This window comes from Miniopterus natalensis, chromosome 9 (assembly GCF_054644295.1).
Source record: "Miniopterus natalensis isolate mMinNat1 chromosome 9, mMinNat1.hap1, whole genome shotgun sequence".
NCBI lineage: Eukaryota > Metazoa > Chordata > Mammalia > Chiroptera > Miniopteridae > Miniopterus > Miniopterus natalensis.
The window spans coordinates 38,640,680-38,657,218 of NC_142089.1; positions in this window are offsets into that span (position 1 = coordinate 38,640,680).

Genomic DNA, 16,539 nt, shown 5'->3' on the forward strand with positions numbered 1-16,539 from the left:
CAGCTCAAGAAAGGGAAACTTTGAGGGTTTGTGTGGCTGGTTAGAATCTAACAGTTAGGAAGGAGAAAGCAGACCTGCCAACTCCACCTGCCCTTGGTGTTTGGGATTCTTTTCCTGGCATAGCATTGCTGTATAAGAAAGCACCCCAAAATCTAGTAGTGCTGCACTTTTGCATGATCTTATTATGCTCACAGATTCTTATGTCAGGAAATCAGATAGAGCACTGTGGAGATAGCTCTTGTGTGCTCCACAGTGTCTGAGCCCTCACCTGAGAAGACTGGAACAGCTGGGGATGACAAGTGCCCAGGGGCTGGAATCCTCTGGAGGCTCCCAGACTCAAAGGCTGGGCTCAGCTGGGACTGTCCACTGCTGTGCCTGCACATGACTTCTCCACGTAGCTTGAGTTTCACGGCATGGTGTTAGCTTCTAAGAACAAGTGTTCCAAGACAGCCAGACAGAAGGTGTATTTTTCTTTCCTATCTAGTTTCAGAAGTCCTGTGGCATCACTTCTGCTGTATCCAATTGGTTATGACCAAGTCACTCAGACCAGTCCAGTCTGAGGGGAGGGGTAGTGCACTCAACCTCCTCTTGGGGGTTGGCGGGTGGCAAGGTCACATTGAGAAGAGCATGTGAGATGGGAGCTCCTGTTGCCATCTTGGAAAATACAATCAGTCACAATCCTCAAGTTAGTATTTTTTGCCAGTAAATGTACCATTCTGAGTCGTGTGTATGAGAACAAATTTAATTTAGAAATTCTTCTCACCAAGAACATTTTGTCAGTTATATAAGTATAGGCATGTGCTGTCATCTCACATTCTCATGCCCATGACAGACATAACTAATCAATTGCAGCACTATTTCATTAAGTCCAGATAGACTCCAGAAATCTCAAGATAATGCACTGGACAAGGAATATTAATCAGCGGTAGTGGGGATGTAAATGAAATCTTACTTGCTATGTCTGTGGAATATTCCTACTTGCTTACTTTTACAAATGTTCAACTAACATTTGTGGGTGTGGAAGCCTATTTGAAAATAGACCAGTTAATTTATAAGCTGATGAAAAATATGTGTCCAATATGAAGAAAATTAGTGGTTATTGCTAAATGAAATAAATTCCAATTGATTTCAGAAATAGTACAAAGCATATTAATATGCTGATATTTTTAAACTCGGAAGTGAATTAAAGGTTGACTTCACTATTTTAAGCCTTTTTCTATACTTTAGCTCTTTCCGTCTCCCACTTTGCTGTCTCAGCTGTAACAGTCCCCTTATCTCACTTCGTGATTCCTAAAGCTCATGTAGCACTTCCCAAAGCACTTCAACTCATTCTTTTATTTAATCTTCTCAACTGTGCTATGAAATAGGTAGATTTGCTATGAATATGACATTTAATAATCAGATTATTTGCCCCAAATCATACAAGTCACTAATAATAATGTATATTGATCACCTTTTAGGTCCCAATACCATTTAATCACTTTAAATACACCAGGTCATTTAAGCCTTAACAACCCTAAAGGTGGGTTTATTAGCTCCACCTTACAGATGAGGAAATGAAGACTGGAATTTGCCTAAGGTTGAAATTAGCCAGTGATGGAACTGAGATTTGAAACTGAGTTGATCAGACTATAAAGTCCAAGTAAAACCTAGAACTAGAATGAAGGCCTCAGTTACTTTCTTTGGGAAATAAAGTTTTATTTATATCTAACCTTTAATGATGTTTTTAGCAAAATGAGCTAATAGAATATTTTGATGTAAACTTTGATAATATAATGTTTTTGACTGTTGGGTGGTGGTAGCAGGGGAATTACACACTGATACTTGGGGAGAGGTCAAGTCCACTTTAAAATAGAAGCCCAAGTTCAAGGGTCCCAAGTGTCATTAGTGGATAACCCCTTGCAATGTGGCTGATTTATGGAAGGGAGGAGAGACTTGGAGGTCTGCCCCATGTATGCATTTTCTCTGACCCAGTCTGGTCCTGATTGTCCTGCTGGGGAAGTGCTTGGCATGATAGGAACAGATCATCCCAGGACCCTAAGTTCATGTTTATGTTCCCATCTACTTGCTTAAGGGAGATTTTCTTTTCTGTCATATATAATTTCCAGAGGATTAAGGGTTAGCTTCAAAATGTCTTTTTTAGAGTGTGGGTGGGAAGAGGGACCTCTAATAACAATGACCAGGGATCCCCACTCTAGTTCCCAGTGTGGTCTCTGACGCAGAGTGGGCCCACAGTGAGCGTCTGTGGGATAATGACTTGCCACCATCACTCCTGCCCTGCAGTGAAAGAATGTCCTGGCTTCCAGAGCAAAGGGACAATGGCCACCCAAGCTGGCTCCTCCCCAGCCTCCCTCTCCATTTTATCTCCCGTCACAATCAAACTTATCCACCTGCTACCCCCATAATTCCCCAAATATCTTGTACTTTTCCACAATGGCCTGACTTTGCAACATGGTGTTACGTCTGTTGGAATTTTTCCCCCTGTTACACTAATGATGTGTTGTCTGCTCCACCCAATTCCCTTTCTAAGGGAAACTAGCTCCTACTATGGGGAGGGAGGGTATGGCCATGCTTTGTACCATGAGCCACCATCACATTTCCTGGCCATGGCTGGCTGGACCAGGGCTAAGTACCTGACTCAGGGGCAGCCAATCCACTGGTTAGTCAACAACCTATCACTATGACCTGTGGCTTGGTTCAAAAAGGTGAGCTAGAATAATCAGGCACTCTCTCTCGGTAAGAGAGGTTAAGAGGTAAGACAAGAACAAATTTGCTTGCTCTACCTAGCCAGGAGTAAGACTGTCTGGATGACCACAACACTTTATAACTCCTTACAATAGTCATTGGAGGAGAAAAATGATATGTCCACCAAAATTAATTTTAGACTGTAATAAGGAGTAAAAGCATTTATTTGAATAAAAAGAGCTGCAGCCTGGGAGACACTGATTCAAGTAGTGGCCTGAATTGTGCTCTGTTGAGACAAAGCAGAGGCTACTTTTTATAGAGAAACTTCTCATCCACAGTTTTCATTTTGGTCCATTTCATTGCAAATGAAGCTTCCAAATTGTGTGGTTCTGATAGGTCAGTGAAGATGTAAATGAGGTTTCCAAATTGTGCAGTTCTGTTTGGTAGGGGCAGGTCACAGTCTCTTGGCTGGATGGTAGCATGGCTACTGAAGGGGGATCTTCCCGCCAGTGGTCAACTGAGAGGTCAAGGCAGACAGTAACTGTGAAAAGGCAGGATGGTGCAGCAGGTTACAAATCAGTTTGTGGTTCCTCCTGGGGTGGAGGTTTCATGAGAGGCCCCTATCAGCAAGTGGCAGCTAGGCTGTAGTTTAAATTTAGGTCCATTTAATCCCAGGGAGCCCATCTTGACAGGTAAATTTCTTCTCAGGGTTCACAGATATCTTGCATTGTATTCCCAGGGTCCAATTCAATGCCTGGCCCAAGAAAGGGACTCAGTAAATGTGTAGTGAGTCCATAAACTCAGACAGGCAAGGAAAAATTCACATTTCTTTATTATCTTAAAGCAATTTAAATCTGGCTCTGACTCCTATTCCACTAGGCTGTCAGGATTTTTTGTTTTACTTGGATACTTTACTCATTTAATACTCATAACAATAGAGGCAGTATGATTTTTATTCCCATTTCTAGATGAAAAAGCAGAGGTTCAGAGAGTCTGAGGAACTTGCTCAAGGTCAGGGTGGAAACAAGTGACAGATCAAGGATAAAATGTAGGAAGTCTGGTCCTCACTTTTCATCACTGCCTCTCAGATTTCATCTTAGTCGTGGGGATGGACCAATGAGTGATGAAGATGCTCTTCTGACCTGTAACTCCTTTCCACCATTGGTCGCCCTCTCTCAGGTTTCCTCAGCACTTATTTCATTCATATTTAATTTATCCACACCTTTGCCGGACAGCTTCCTGTAGTGTGATAATTCGAGCTAACGAGTACTTTCCTTGTGCCGGCTACTGTTCTAGGGAATGTGGAGAGAAAATTGATTAAATACGGTTGAAAATTATAGATTTTGAAATATTAATTCAAGTTGCTGTTAGTTCAAGAGGGGATTTGTTTTTGAAGCCCATCTGCTTTCCTCCTTTTGAAAAATTACATTTTGGAGGAAAATCTTCCAGATTGTCAAGTCCAGCCCTTACATGCTTTGCTTTGGAAGTCAGAGCTAAAGTTATGAAGTGGCTCCAATAATCAGGATATTTTCTGTAGATCATGTGAGGTGTGATGTGATAAAACCTAAACAGTATGTTTATGAAAGTTTTTTTTTTTTAATGGATCTTATTCTTAACAGATTGCTTGGTAATTTGAAATTATTTTGTGATACTGCAAATTAAAGTCACACTGGTCAAGTCAGCATTGTGAGTGAGCAAGGTGTTTTCCTCAGTGCCCCATAAGCTGATTGCCATTATCCCCATTTTACTGATGAGGACACTGAGGCCCAGAGACGGTGTAACCCATCCAAGGTCACAGAGCTGTAAGTGGCAGGCAGTTAGACTCTAAAGTCTTTTAAAAATTTTTAAATTTAGATATAACTCACATACTACTGGTACCCATTAGCAGTCACTCCCATTGCCCTTGCTTCCAGTCCCTGGCAACCAGAGATCTCCTTTTTGGCTCTATGAATTTGCCTATTTGCCTGATCTGGACATTTCATATAAATGGAATTGTAAGATGTGTGACTGGTTGTATCTGTGGGGCTCTTATTTTAACACAAAGTAAAAGCCCCTATATCGAGCTCTTCCAGCATGAAGACTATTGTGTTCTTTGTTTTCACAGGGCTCTGAATCTACGTACTTATTAAATGGGCTACTGAACACACGAATGAATGATGAAGCGAGTACACACAGACACTAAATAAACTTAGAGTGTAATGTTTGCCGAGTGCCTACTAGGCCTGGCACGGTGCTCAGTGCTTTGCAAAGGTGACCTCACTTCACCCTCCTAACACTCTTCATGAGATGAGCGCCTTAACATGCCCATTGGATGGATGGGAAGCACAGTGAGGTTAAATAACTTGCTGTGAGTCCTAGATAGGGGCGGTGGAGCCAGGCTTTGAACTCCTGTCTCTGGTCTCTGCATCTGCATACCTAAATTGTAGGCACAGGAAAGCCCTTTAGAAATGGGGTCTAATCTCTTCTGTCTGCAGCCAGAAAATGGAGTCTGTAATGCATTTGCAGCTATTTACTGAGCCCATATTATGTGCAGCCACTGCACAGTGAGGCCACACGCCAGTCAAGAACAAAGGTAATTAAGCCACCAATGGCAATCCCCTGGGATGGGCACTGGGGTGGAGGTAAGTGCATCAAGAGCTATGGGAATGGTGGCTCCAAGGCACTTGCCCAGGGCACACAGCCAAGGGCCTGAGCCAACCTTTTTAAGCACGCTGTTAGCAAAACACGTCTCCTGTGTGAGCTCATGGGGCTTCACTGTCGCCCTCCTCAGCACCCTGAGGGCTGCCTGGGAAGGATGCCTCAACTTGGTTGTTTTCCTGGCCTGTCAGGGCACAGGTAGAGAACCCTGCCCTGGCGCTGGCTGTCTAGTCCCTGCCTTTGTCTCTCAGGAAAGCAGGCGGCAGGCTGGCTTTGCTTCCCTGCTGCAGGCCAGGGAGGAGCTGCCAGCCAACCCCCTTCGTGTTTCTGGCCTGCTAATGGCTTCTCTCTTCTCACAAAGACTGCTATGTTGGGTTTGTTTTTCTAAGTCAGACAGTTCTTTGATTTTCACCTGGGAACTGGGTTCCAGCATTCCATGTTGCCGGCCTCACCACCCAGGCCATGGTGGGAGAAGGAACTTGGGTTCCTGGAGCAGGGTCAGGAGTGACACTCCTCCATTCCGGCAGGTGGACTCAGCAGAGGCTTCCCACGCCCACTGTCTAACCTGTGCCACACTTGGACCTGGTCAGCCAGAGGCAAAGGCGCTCTGGTGTCAGGAGGAGCCAGGCACTAGCAGGCCAAGCCCCAACCGGGAGATGCCACAGACTGGGAGGAAGACCAACCCAGAGCTTTCCCAACCCCCTTCTTCCTTTCCCCGTTCTCTCTGCCTCATCCACTGCTCAGGGGCAGGGCAAACTGCGTGTGGGTCATGCCCGGATGTAGAATCCCATAGCCAGGCTGGGCCTAAGAGGTGGAGAGATTGTCACTGGGGGAAGCCAGGGGCCTCATAAGTAAAGGAAATCCCAAACTAAGTGGAGAGGGAGGCAGAAGCTCCAAGCCAGAGAAATGATGCAAATATCAAAGCTATTGCTGGCTCAGTTCTGGCCACAGGCAGGAAAAGGAATAGAGAGGACAGAAACCAGGGAGGTCAGAGACAGGTTTGGAAGGGCTCAGGAATGTCCCGGGGGCCAGTAGCCAGCTAAAGGTCTATGTGGTTACCACAAGGGAGAGAGACGGCTGAAACCCTCAGCATGGGATTGTGAACATATGCTCAGTGGATCTTTCTCTGGGTGCAACCTAGATCAAGGGTCTCCAGAAAAGTTCTGTCTGTTTCTCCCAGGTACACCCAGAGTAAGACTAGTCTGGAACCCTTGGTAAAGTTGAAGATTTCAGGGCCATGCAAGTGGAATGAATTTCAGCACCAAACCCTTGAGAAGACTGATGTTTATAAAATCTCAAAGGAGAGGATTTTTTCCACCCAGAGTCCAGGTCTAGACACAATGCTTTCTTCTTATCTCTCCATGGAGATGGGTGCATAATTTTTTCAGGTCCATTATTTCACCTTTCATTGAAGTGGCCAGCTTTATGTGTGGTGTGGGCAGGGGAAAAAGTTTCTCAGATCCAATTCTCACTTAGGCCTAAGACCTCCTCTCTTTTTTTCATGCAGCTGTTAAAATATAAGTCTCTTGGTTTCCTCTGACTGGAAGAACTTTCCAAGGGAACTGCAGTTTCAGCTACTCATTTGACCCTCTGTTTTTCAGTTTCCTATTTGTCTTTGCCCCTTGAGGATTCCTCATATTTTCTTGTAAGCTCTCCTGTGCATTTAAAAAGATCTTTGCTATGGTTTATTGAGTATTTCTAGATATTTTTAGGTAGTTGGAAGGTGTTTCAGTTTGTCAAGAATCTGAAGTCCTTTCTGCTTCCACTCTTTCCCCTTCCATTCTAATCTTAACAAGAGCCAGTGTGATCTTTTTAAAAAAACAACAAAAAACTTTATCTTGTTTTCATTTGCATACAACCCTTCAGTGGTTTCTCATAGCTCTCTGCTAATTATGATATTGGTTTGTTTTTGTGTGTGTGTTTTTTTAAATATATCTTTATTGATTTCAGAGAGAGGAAAGGAGAGGGGGAGAGAGAGAGAGAGAGAAACATCAATGATGAGAGAGTCATTGATCGGCTGCAGCCCGCAACCCGGGCATGAGCCCTGACCAGGAATCGAACCCCAATCGCCTGGATCCTGGGTCGATGCTCAAATGCTGAGCCACGCCGGGCTGGGCTAATTATGATATTGTTTGGTCAATGTTTTTGTATCTTTCCCCTTTCTCTTTTATAATCAGCATCACTTTTCCTTGGAGGGAACTCCTCCCAAATTCCTCATTGTCCTGGGCTGGCAGTCATGGTGCCTCTCCTTCTTTCTTGACTCTTCACCCTTATTCTAGCTGCAGGAACATGGCCCAGGTTAGGCTAATCACTGTACCACATCTGGGTAGACATAGTGATTGGTTCAATAGATAGGCATGGGACCCAGTTTGGGACAGAGTATTTCCCTGATTATTTTCTAAACAGAGATGGAGGAGTAACTTTCTCTTCCTTTTAGATTGTAGGTTGGAAAGCTATAGGCTTAGTAAAAATCAGTTACTGTTTTCCTACCAGATTGCTAGAATCTGCCAGTGCAGGAGAAAATTGAACCAACTAAAAGGAAATGCACAAATAAGCAGAGACGATTAATTAGTTGAAAGGAAAGTCTTGATGACACTATTTGAATTCCTGGATCTAGCCATGCCTGAAGCTTTAACTCCAGACTTCCCAATTATATGAACCAAAAAATTTCTTTTCACTTAAACTAGTTTGCGTTTGGTCTTTATAGCAACAACAAAGACTTGACCAATTATGGGGCCAAATCCTTAATATGGCTTTTTAAAGCCCTGTGTGATCTGGTTGCTGCCTATTTCTCCACCCTCACCTCACACCACTCTTTTTCTCTTTTAATGGCTCATCAATACAGAACTTACTTAATTTCTCCAAATGCACCAGGGTCCTTCTTTTCTCAGGGTCTTCACACACGTTGCTCTCCTAATTCACTTCGCTTGGCTAATTCCTGTGCATCCTTCAGGTGTCTGCATATATATCATGTACTTAAGGAAGACTTTCGTGACTGACTGACTAGGTCAGAGTCCTCCTCTCCCTTTCTGCATTGTGTACTCCTACAGCATCCTGTGCTTTTCCTTGTAAACACTCATCACAGTAATAATGAACAAATTCTTCTTTATAATGAGACAATTCCTTGTTTATAGTCCATCTGGACTATAAGCCTCATGAAGTTAGGAACCATTTATCTGGTTCATCATTGTGCATTCAGTGCCTAGCCCAGTGCTTGACACAAAATAGGTGCTCAGTAAATACTTGTCAAGTGAAGAAAGAAAAAGGTTCAGTGTTTGACTTGGACGCTCATGCTTCCAATCTCCCTGTGCTTGGTTAACTAATAAAGAAACACTGGCAATCCTCACTCATAATGTGACTAAAGAAGGCTCCCTGCGTGGGGTAGAGAGCCTAAGGCATCACTGAGTCAGGTATTCTGAGCTGGATTTCTGCTTGGGAGCCCAGAGTGGACCATGCTCCCAGGAGATGGCAGTGTTGTACAGTCTCTGACTCTCCGAGGATCCCAAACTCACTTTTGTGAGGCCTGGAAGCTACTGGGACTGACTTTGACCCCTCCCACCCCAGAAACCAAAATCTATGGCCCTTTGAAAGGGCTGTGTGTTCAAAGCAACTCAGAAGCAGAGCCTTTCTTTCAGAGACCTAAGGTCCCTCAATCCAACATAAACAAACTCCAGATTGGTAGATTGATTGATCTGGTTTGATCCTCTTTGAGAATTCCATCTTCCTCAGGGTGGCTCCAAGGCTGCCTGTCAGCCCTCATGCTCTACAGTCTGCTAGGAGAGAAGGCGCGGGCCACTGTACGTACCTACCAGGACCGGGGAATATTCTCTCCCTAACCCCAGCCCTCAATATAACCCTAACCCTAGGTCGAATCAGAACCCTAAACCCCTCCCTAATCCCAGCCCTCAACACAACCCTAACATTAGGTCGAAAACGAACGCTAAAAACCTCCCTAACCCCAGTCCTCAACATAACCCTAAGCCTAGGTCTACTCCGTAAACTTAACCACCTCCCAAACCCCAGCCCTCAACATAACCCTAACCCTAGGTCTACCTCCAAAACCTAACCACTGCCTAAGCACAGCCCTTAACATAACGATAACCATAGGTCCAATCAGAACCTGAACCACCTCCCTAACCACAGCCCTCAACATAACCGTAACCCTAGGTCTCATCCTAACTCTAACCATCTCTCTAACCCTAGCCTTCAACCTAACCCTAACCCTAGGTCTAATCCTGACCCTAACCACCTCTCTAACCCTAGCGCTCAACATAACCCTAACCCTAGGTCTTATCCTAACCCTAACCATCTCTCCAACCCTAGCCCTCAACATAACACTAACCCTAGGTCTAATCCTAACTCTGTCTATCTAACCCTAGACCTCAACAAAACCCTAGCCCTAGTTCTAATCCTAACCCTAAACATCTCTCTAACCCTAGCACTCAACATAATTCTAACCCTAGGTCTCATCCTAACCCTAACCATCTCTCTAACCCTAGCCCTGAACATAACCCTAACCGTAGGTCTCATCCTAACCCTAACCATCTCTCTAACCCTAATCCTCAACATAAACCTAACCCTAGGTCTCATCCTAACCCTAACCATCTCTCTAACCCTAGCCCTCAACATAACCCTAATCCTAGGTCTCATCCTAATGATAACCATCTCACTAACCCTAGCCCTCAACATAACCATCACCCTATGTCTGATCCTAACCCTAACCATCTCTGTAACCCTAGCCCTCAACATAACCCTAACCCTAGGTCTCATCCTAACCCTAACCAACTCTCTAACCCTAGCCTTCAACATAACCCTAACCATAGGTCTCATCCTAACCCTCTCCATCTCAATAACCCTAGCCCTCAACATAACCCTAAACCTAGGTCTCATAACCCTAACCATCACTCTAACCCTAGCCCTCAACATAACCCTAACCCTAGGTATCATCCTAAACCTAAATATACTCTAACCCTAGACCTCAACATAACACTAACCCTAGGTTTCATCCTAAACCTAAACATATCTCTAACCCTAGACCTCAACATAACCCTAACTTGTGGGCTCATTCTACCCTAACCATCTCTCTAACCCTAGCCCTCAACATAACCCTAACTTGTGGTCTCATCCTAACCCTAACCATCTCTCTAACCCTAGCCCTCAACATAACCCTAACCCTAGGTCTCATCCAAACCCTAATCATCACTCTAACCCTAGCCCTCAACATAACCCTAACCCTAGGTCTCATCCAAACCCTAATCATCACTCTAACCCTAGCCCTCAACATAACCCTAACCCTAGACCTCATCCTACCTCTAACCATCTCTCTAACCCTAGCCCTCAACATAACACTAACCCTAGGTCTCATCCTAACCCTAACCATCTCTCTAAACCTAGCCCTCAACATAACCCTAACCCTAGGTCTCATCGTAACCCTAACCATCTCTCTAAACCTAGCCCTCAACATAACCCTAACCCTAGGTTTCATCCTAACCCTAATCATCTCTCTAACCCTAGCCCTCAACATAACCCTAACCCTAGGTCTCATCCTAACACTAACCATCTCTCTAACCTTAGCCCTCAACATAACCCTAACCCTAGGTCTCATCCTAACCCTAACCATCTCTCTAACCCTAGTCCTCAACATAACCCTAACCCTAGGCCTCATCCTAGCCCTAACCATCTCTCTAACCGTAGCCCTCAACATAACCCTAACCCTAGGTCTCATCCTAACACTAACCATCTCTCTAACCTTAGCCCTCAACATAACCCTAACCCTAGGTCTCATCCTAGCCCTAACCATCTCTCTAACCGTAGCCCTCAACATAACCCTAACCCTAGGTCTCATCCTAATCCTAACCATCTCTCTAACCCTAGCCCTCAAGATAACCCTAACCCTAGGTCTCATCCTAACCCTAACCATCTCTCTAACCCTAGCCCTCAACATAACCCTAACCCTAGGTCTACTCGGAACCCAAATGTACTCATAATTTCTCTCCAATCCAGAGGCTGCTACTGAGGGTGCAAGATAGGACAACTCCCAATGCAGATCCATGGGTTAGTAGTCCTCTGTTCACTTCCTGGCTCTAGCACTTATTAAGGATAAACACCTTACTTTCGCACAATAAAAGAATAGTAATATGTACTTTTCAGGTTTGTGCTGATAGAGCCAGCAGTGTGGAGACCACCTGGGGCCCTCCCTAGAGAATAGTAGGTGCTTAGCAAATATCAGTTTCCTTCCTTCTCCCCTTTCTGCCATCCCCAGCCCTGTGGGGCCACATGTACAAGGAGAAAGCTTGAGAAAGCCTGCTCAGTAGGTTTTTACTGGCAAATGTCTAAAAACAACAACCTTCTTCACTTCCCCCAAGCACCTTCCTATCCCCATTGTTACTCTAAAGCCAGATTCAAAGTGCCCCTGGTCATTGGAACACGCACCAGTCTGATAATCCACATCACCAGTCCCATCCACGTGAGCCTTGCTCCTGCTGCTCCCCACTGTGGGGAACCAGGTGCTCCTGGGAATCCCAAGATCCACCCTGGGCCCAGAGGCCTTGGCTCCTTTTCAGTTCATTTCTTTCTTTTGTGGTGGAGCATCTGGGCCGTAGAGCTGGAAGTGTTTTGGCCCTGGTGCGGGGGCCCTTATCTCCGGGCTGTGTGAGCCCCATTCCTGCCATGTCAGAACCCATTAGAGGCCACTCCGCTGAGGCTTTTGAAGGAGTAATCGGTTTGTAGAGGGAAGGGGCCGTGCCAAGCCAGGCCAGATGGAGTAAGTAATGAAGGCCCCAGATTAATCTCACTTGTCTCTTTTTTCCAATATGAAGGCTCAACCCAAGGGCTTGGCAGTCTCAAGACAAATTATACTTGTCAGCTTCAAAGCACAAGTTCCTTTCCAAGTCAGCATGTTTGTGCTTTCTCTTTTTCTCTCCCCGTCTCCTTCTCTCTCTCCCTTGAAATAAAAAAACTGGAGTAAAAAATGGGGTGCATGTGAAATGTTGTGACATTTTTGCATCATCGCAATAATAAGAGCTTCCATCAGGCATTTACTAGGTACTAGGCAACATACTGAGTCCTATACCTGAATTCAACTCATTCGTTTCTCACCATAACCCTACAACACAGGAGTATACTAATATCCCCATTTTACAGATTAGGAAATTGAGGTTCAGAGAGGATGACTAACTCGAGGTATACAGTTAATAAATGGTGGAGCAAGGGTTCAAACCTAGGTTTGTGTTACTTCAGCCACTACACTGTGTGTAACACATTCTTTAATTTTCAGAGCTGTTGATCTAATTTAAGTCTTTGCTGGAAGGAAGAATCCAGCTCTGAAGCCAAGAACGCAGTTTCCTGTTCCTTCCCGTTATTAAAAATTCTCTGTGGAGTCTTGGCCTGAAAGCAAAGAAGGGGTAAGGATTGGGTTCCCAGAAAGGTGCTTCCCAAGGTATACTTATAAAATTCTAGCCTTTGAGATGTATGGAAACAAAGACCCTGTGGTTACATAAATATGGGGAGTACCTGCTACATATAGTGGATCCCTCTAGTCTAGAGTCACAAAGCATATGAACAGGCAAGAAGTCCTGAAGGTAAAACAAACAAACAAAACTGACAAGCTTTGTTTTACCCACTGTTTCCCCAAATTATTTGACCCAGTTATGTTTTTCTAGGTACAGCTAGAAACATCCATGGAACTGAGTCATTGGAAACCAATGGGGCTCCAGAGCCCTGCTGCTGAGAGTTCTGTGCTCAGACCAGTGCAGCAGCATCACCTGTGTGCTTGCTGGACCCTCAGGTCACGCCCCAGACCCACTGACTCCGCAGGCGATGTGAAGGCCCTAACACTGGGAAGCCCTGCTCTAGAGCAAGTTGCCAAACCGAGGTCAGTAGACTAGGTAGCTCACTAGGTAGAAGGGTCTCATCCAGCCACCCAATGACATCAACACGAGTGTTATACATTTGTTTTGTTTGTTTGAGTGTTGTACATTTGTAAAACTAGATTAGAAAGAACTATTTTCTATCTTGTCCAAATAGCCCCAGCCCCACAACTAATCATAAACATGGCATGGAGAAAGAAGGCCACATTTACCTGGGGCACTGACTCACCAATACGTTTTTGGTAATCCCTCAATAAGAAGAGTTGGCTCTAGGAAGGGTTGTTTTCCCCTTCATTTCATACATGCTGCATCAGAACTGAGTTCTTATCATTTTGGTTAAAAATCCAGATGTCATCCTGGCCAGTGTGGCTCAGTTGGTTGGGCTCCATTCTGTGCACCAAAAGGTTGCCTTGCAGGTTTGATTCCGGGTCAGGGCACACTCACAGCCCTGCCCGAGTGAAGGTGCTCCCCCCGTAACCCCTGAGGGGGAGACAGTTCTATGTGTCACAGCAACCCGCTGTGTGTTCCTCCCAAATCTCAGTCCGGCCGGGGGCAACTGGACCACAGGTGGGCTCTTGACTAGGGCAGCCAAGATGTACCCTGACTAGCAAACTGATGTGCCCTGGGGCAAAATGTGAACTATTAAAAGCAATGGATGCCTAAGCTAAAAGTTCTAACACAGAGAGAAGTTGGACAGGACATGGACAGGCTAAGTGTAAGCGAACATTGTGATAAAGCAGAAACTGAAGAAGCAGAGCTCTGGGGTGGAGAAAAGATATAGCAGAGGAGGAGAAGAGTGAAAGAACAGGGCAGATGTGTGCAGGGCTGGGGCACGCTCGAGGGAGAGCCGCGGGCAGTGAGTCATACCTTGCGTTGGCTTCCTGTGGCTGCTGTAACAAATGACACAAACTTGGTGGCTTAAAACAGATTTATTCTCTCATAGTCCTGGAGGGCAGACATCTGAAACCATGGTGTCTTTAGGGCCACACTCCCTTTAGAGGCTCTAGGGGAGGGAGAATCCTTTCTTGCCTCTAACATCTTCTGGTGGCTGCCTGCTTTCCTTGGCTTGTGGTGGTATTTCTGGAAGGGAGGCTGGCCCAGAGTGGGTCTGCCTAGGGCCGGCAGGTAGTGTGTGAGTTCGTGACTTTGTGCAGGGAAGATTTCACAACATGAGTCCAAGTGATTTTTGAGAGTACGTTTACTAAAGCTGGGGACAGTGAAGCAAGGAAGGGGTTAGGATAGAAGAGGCACAGGAGAGAGCCTGGGTGGGGCTGCTTTGGCTCACTGAGAAGTCAAAGAAAAGGGGGCCTTGGAAACAGGTTCAGGGGGTTAGTCCCAGACAAGCTGCATTTCCCTGGTTGCAAGTCTCATAGGGACCCTTAGATTTTAGGAGATGCACACCTGTGGGGGAAGGAGAGCGGGAAGGAAAAGGCACGGGCATGCTCCTGGGAGAGAGAGCTCTCTCTGGGACCTTCATTTTGAGAGTTTTTACAGGCTGGGAGCTTAGGGGCGGTCTTAGGGGAGATTTCAATAAAATATTCATCAGCTTTTCCAGGTGTGCCCTTTCAGAGTTGTGGTTTCCACTGAATGGTCATCAGTCATTGCAGCTGGTCCTGGGTAGCCCACCTGGTTTTGCTGCTTTTCTGGGTCTGGAGCTGAAATACAACTGAGGCCTAGATGTTATCTCTACGGAGGAAGGGTCAGGTTGTCTAAACTGCAGGACCAACAATATGTCAGGGGAGGAAAGGCCACCCAGGGGGTGAGGTCTGGTGACAGTTTTGCCTGTTACTAGGTACCTGGGGCTTTCCACCCCGGTGACCTTCTGTGTTTGCTGTGAATTGCTCAGCCATCTGTCTCAGTTTCCCCATTCTACTTGCCAGGGAATTTTTCTAGCTTCTTACTATCTTGCCTCCTTGGTGACACTGTCTTCTCCTCTGTATCAAATATCCTTCTCTCTCTCTTAAAAGACACTTGTACTTGCATTCAGGACCCACTGGGATAGTCCAGGATAATCTCTCCATCTGAAGGTTCTTAATTTAGTTGTATCTGCAAAGTCCTTTGTCCAAGTAAGGGAATAGCTGTAAACTGGTTTTTGTGTCCCTCCCTTGTCCATCCCCTCATTCTTATGTTGAATCCCTAACACTCATTGTAACTATATTTGGAGATAGAGCTTTTAGGAGGTAATTAAGGTTAAATGAAGACGTTTGAGTAAGGTACTAATTGGGTAGGATTGGTGACCTTAGAAAAAGAAGGGAGAGTGCTCTCACTGAAAAAAGCCCATGAAAGGACATAGAGAGGAGGCATCTGCAAGCAGGAAGAGAGCTCTCACCAGGGACTAAGTCGACCAGCAGCTTGATCTTGCACTCCCCAGCCTCCAGAACTTTGAGGAATGGCTTTCTATTGTTTAAGCCTCCCAGCGTACAGTATGTTGTTATGGCAGCCTGAGCTGACTAATACAGTGATGCTTATAGGTACCATTAGGATGTGATATCTTTGGAGGTCATTATCCAGGCCGCTGCTCACCTAAAGCCCAGGATCCTTGCCTTGGCTGTACAATGCTTTCCAGTGTCTGTTCATGCTGGAGTCAGGGGTCAGCTCTTCGTGCTTGCTTTCTGTGTTCTGTTTGGAGAGTTGGAGAAGCCTCTGTAGTTTGCGATCCAAAGTCCAGCTGACCCAAAAGACTTACACAAACTTACATGATGTGTCATAAGGACCGGTTCTCTATAAGAGACCTAAATCTCACTTCTCCTCTAAAGCACAATTCCAGAATTTCATTCCTCCATGATACAAATTGCCCTCAGCCTATATTTTTCTTTTAAAATAAGCATACCCCTGGGAAAGGTAACAGATTAAGCCTGCGTTAGTCAGAGTCCAGTCAGGAAATAGAACTCAATAGAGAGAATTTAATTCAGAGAATTTGTTATGGAGGTGTCTGAAGGGCAGAAAGTGCAACCAGAGGAAGGTTAGGTGACCCAGAAATGAATGAATTTAGGAGGAGATGGTATTACCGGAATCTTGGACCAGAGTTGCCTCGAGGAAGCTGGAATCTTGAAGGAGGGGCTGTCTGAGAGGCCACCTGGCCTGGGTCATCAGGGGCTGCCTGACAAGAGCCAAGACCACTGAGAGAAGGGTGCTCAATGAGAAGTGGAATCACAGAGGAGATGCAAGTAGGGCTAGAGGTGCTGCCTGGAGCTGAGAAAGGGAGTGAAACACCCTGGCTTCTCCCGAACCCATGCCCTTGATTTCCCACTAGTGCCTCTCACTGTCTGAACCCAGCCCAAATCCTGTGGACAAAGGAGCCTAAAAATCATTTGCAAGGATGGCCATCAGATCAGGATAGAGCAGGAGA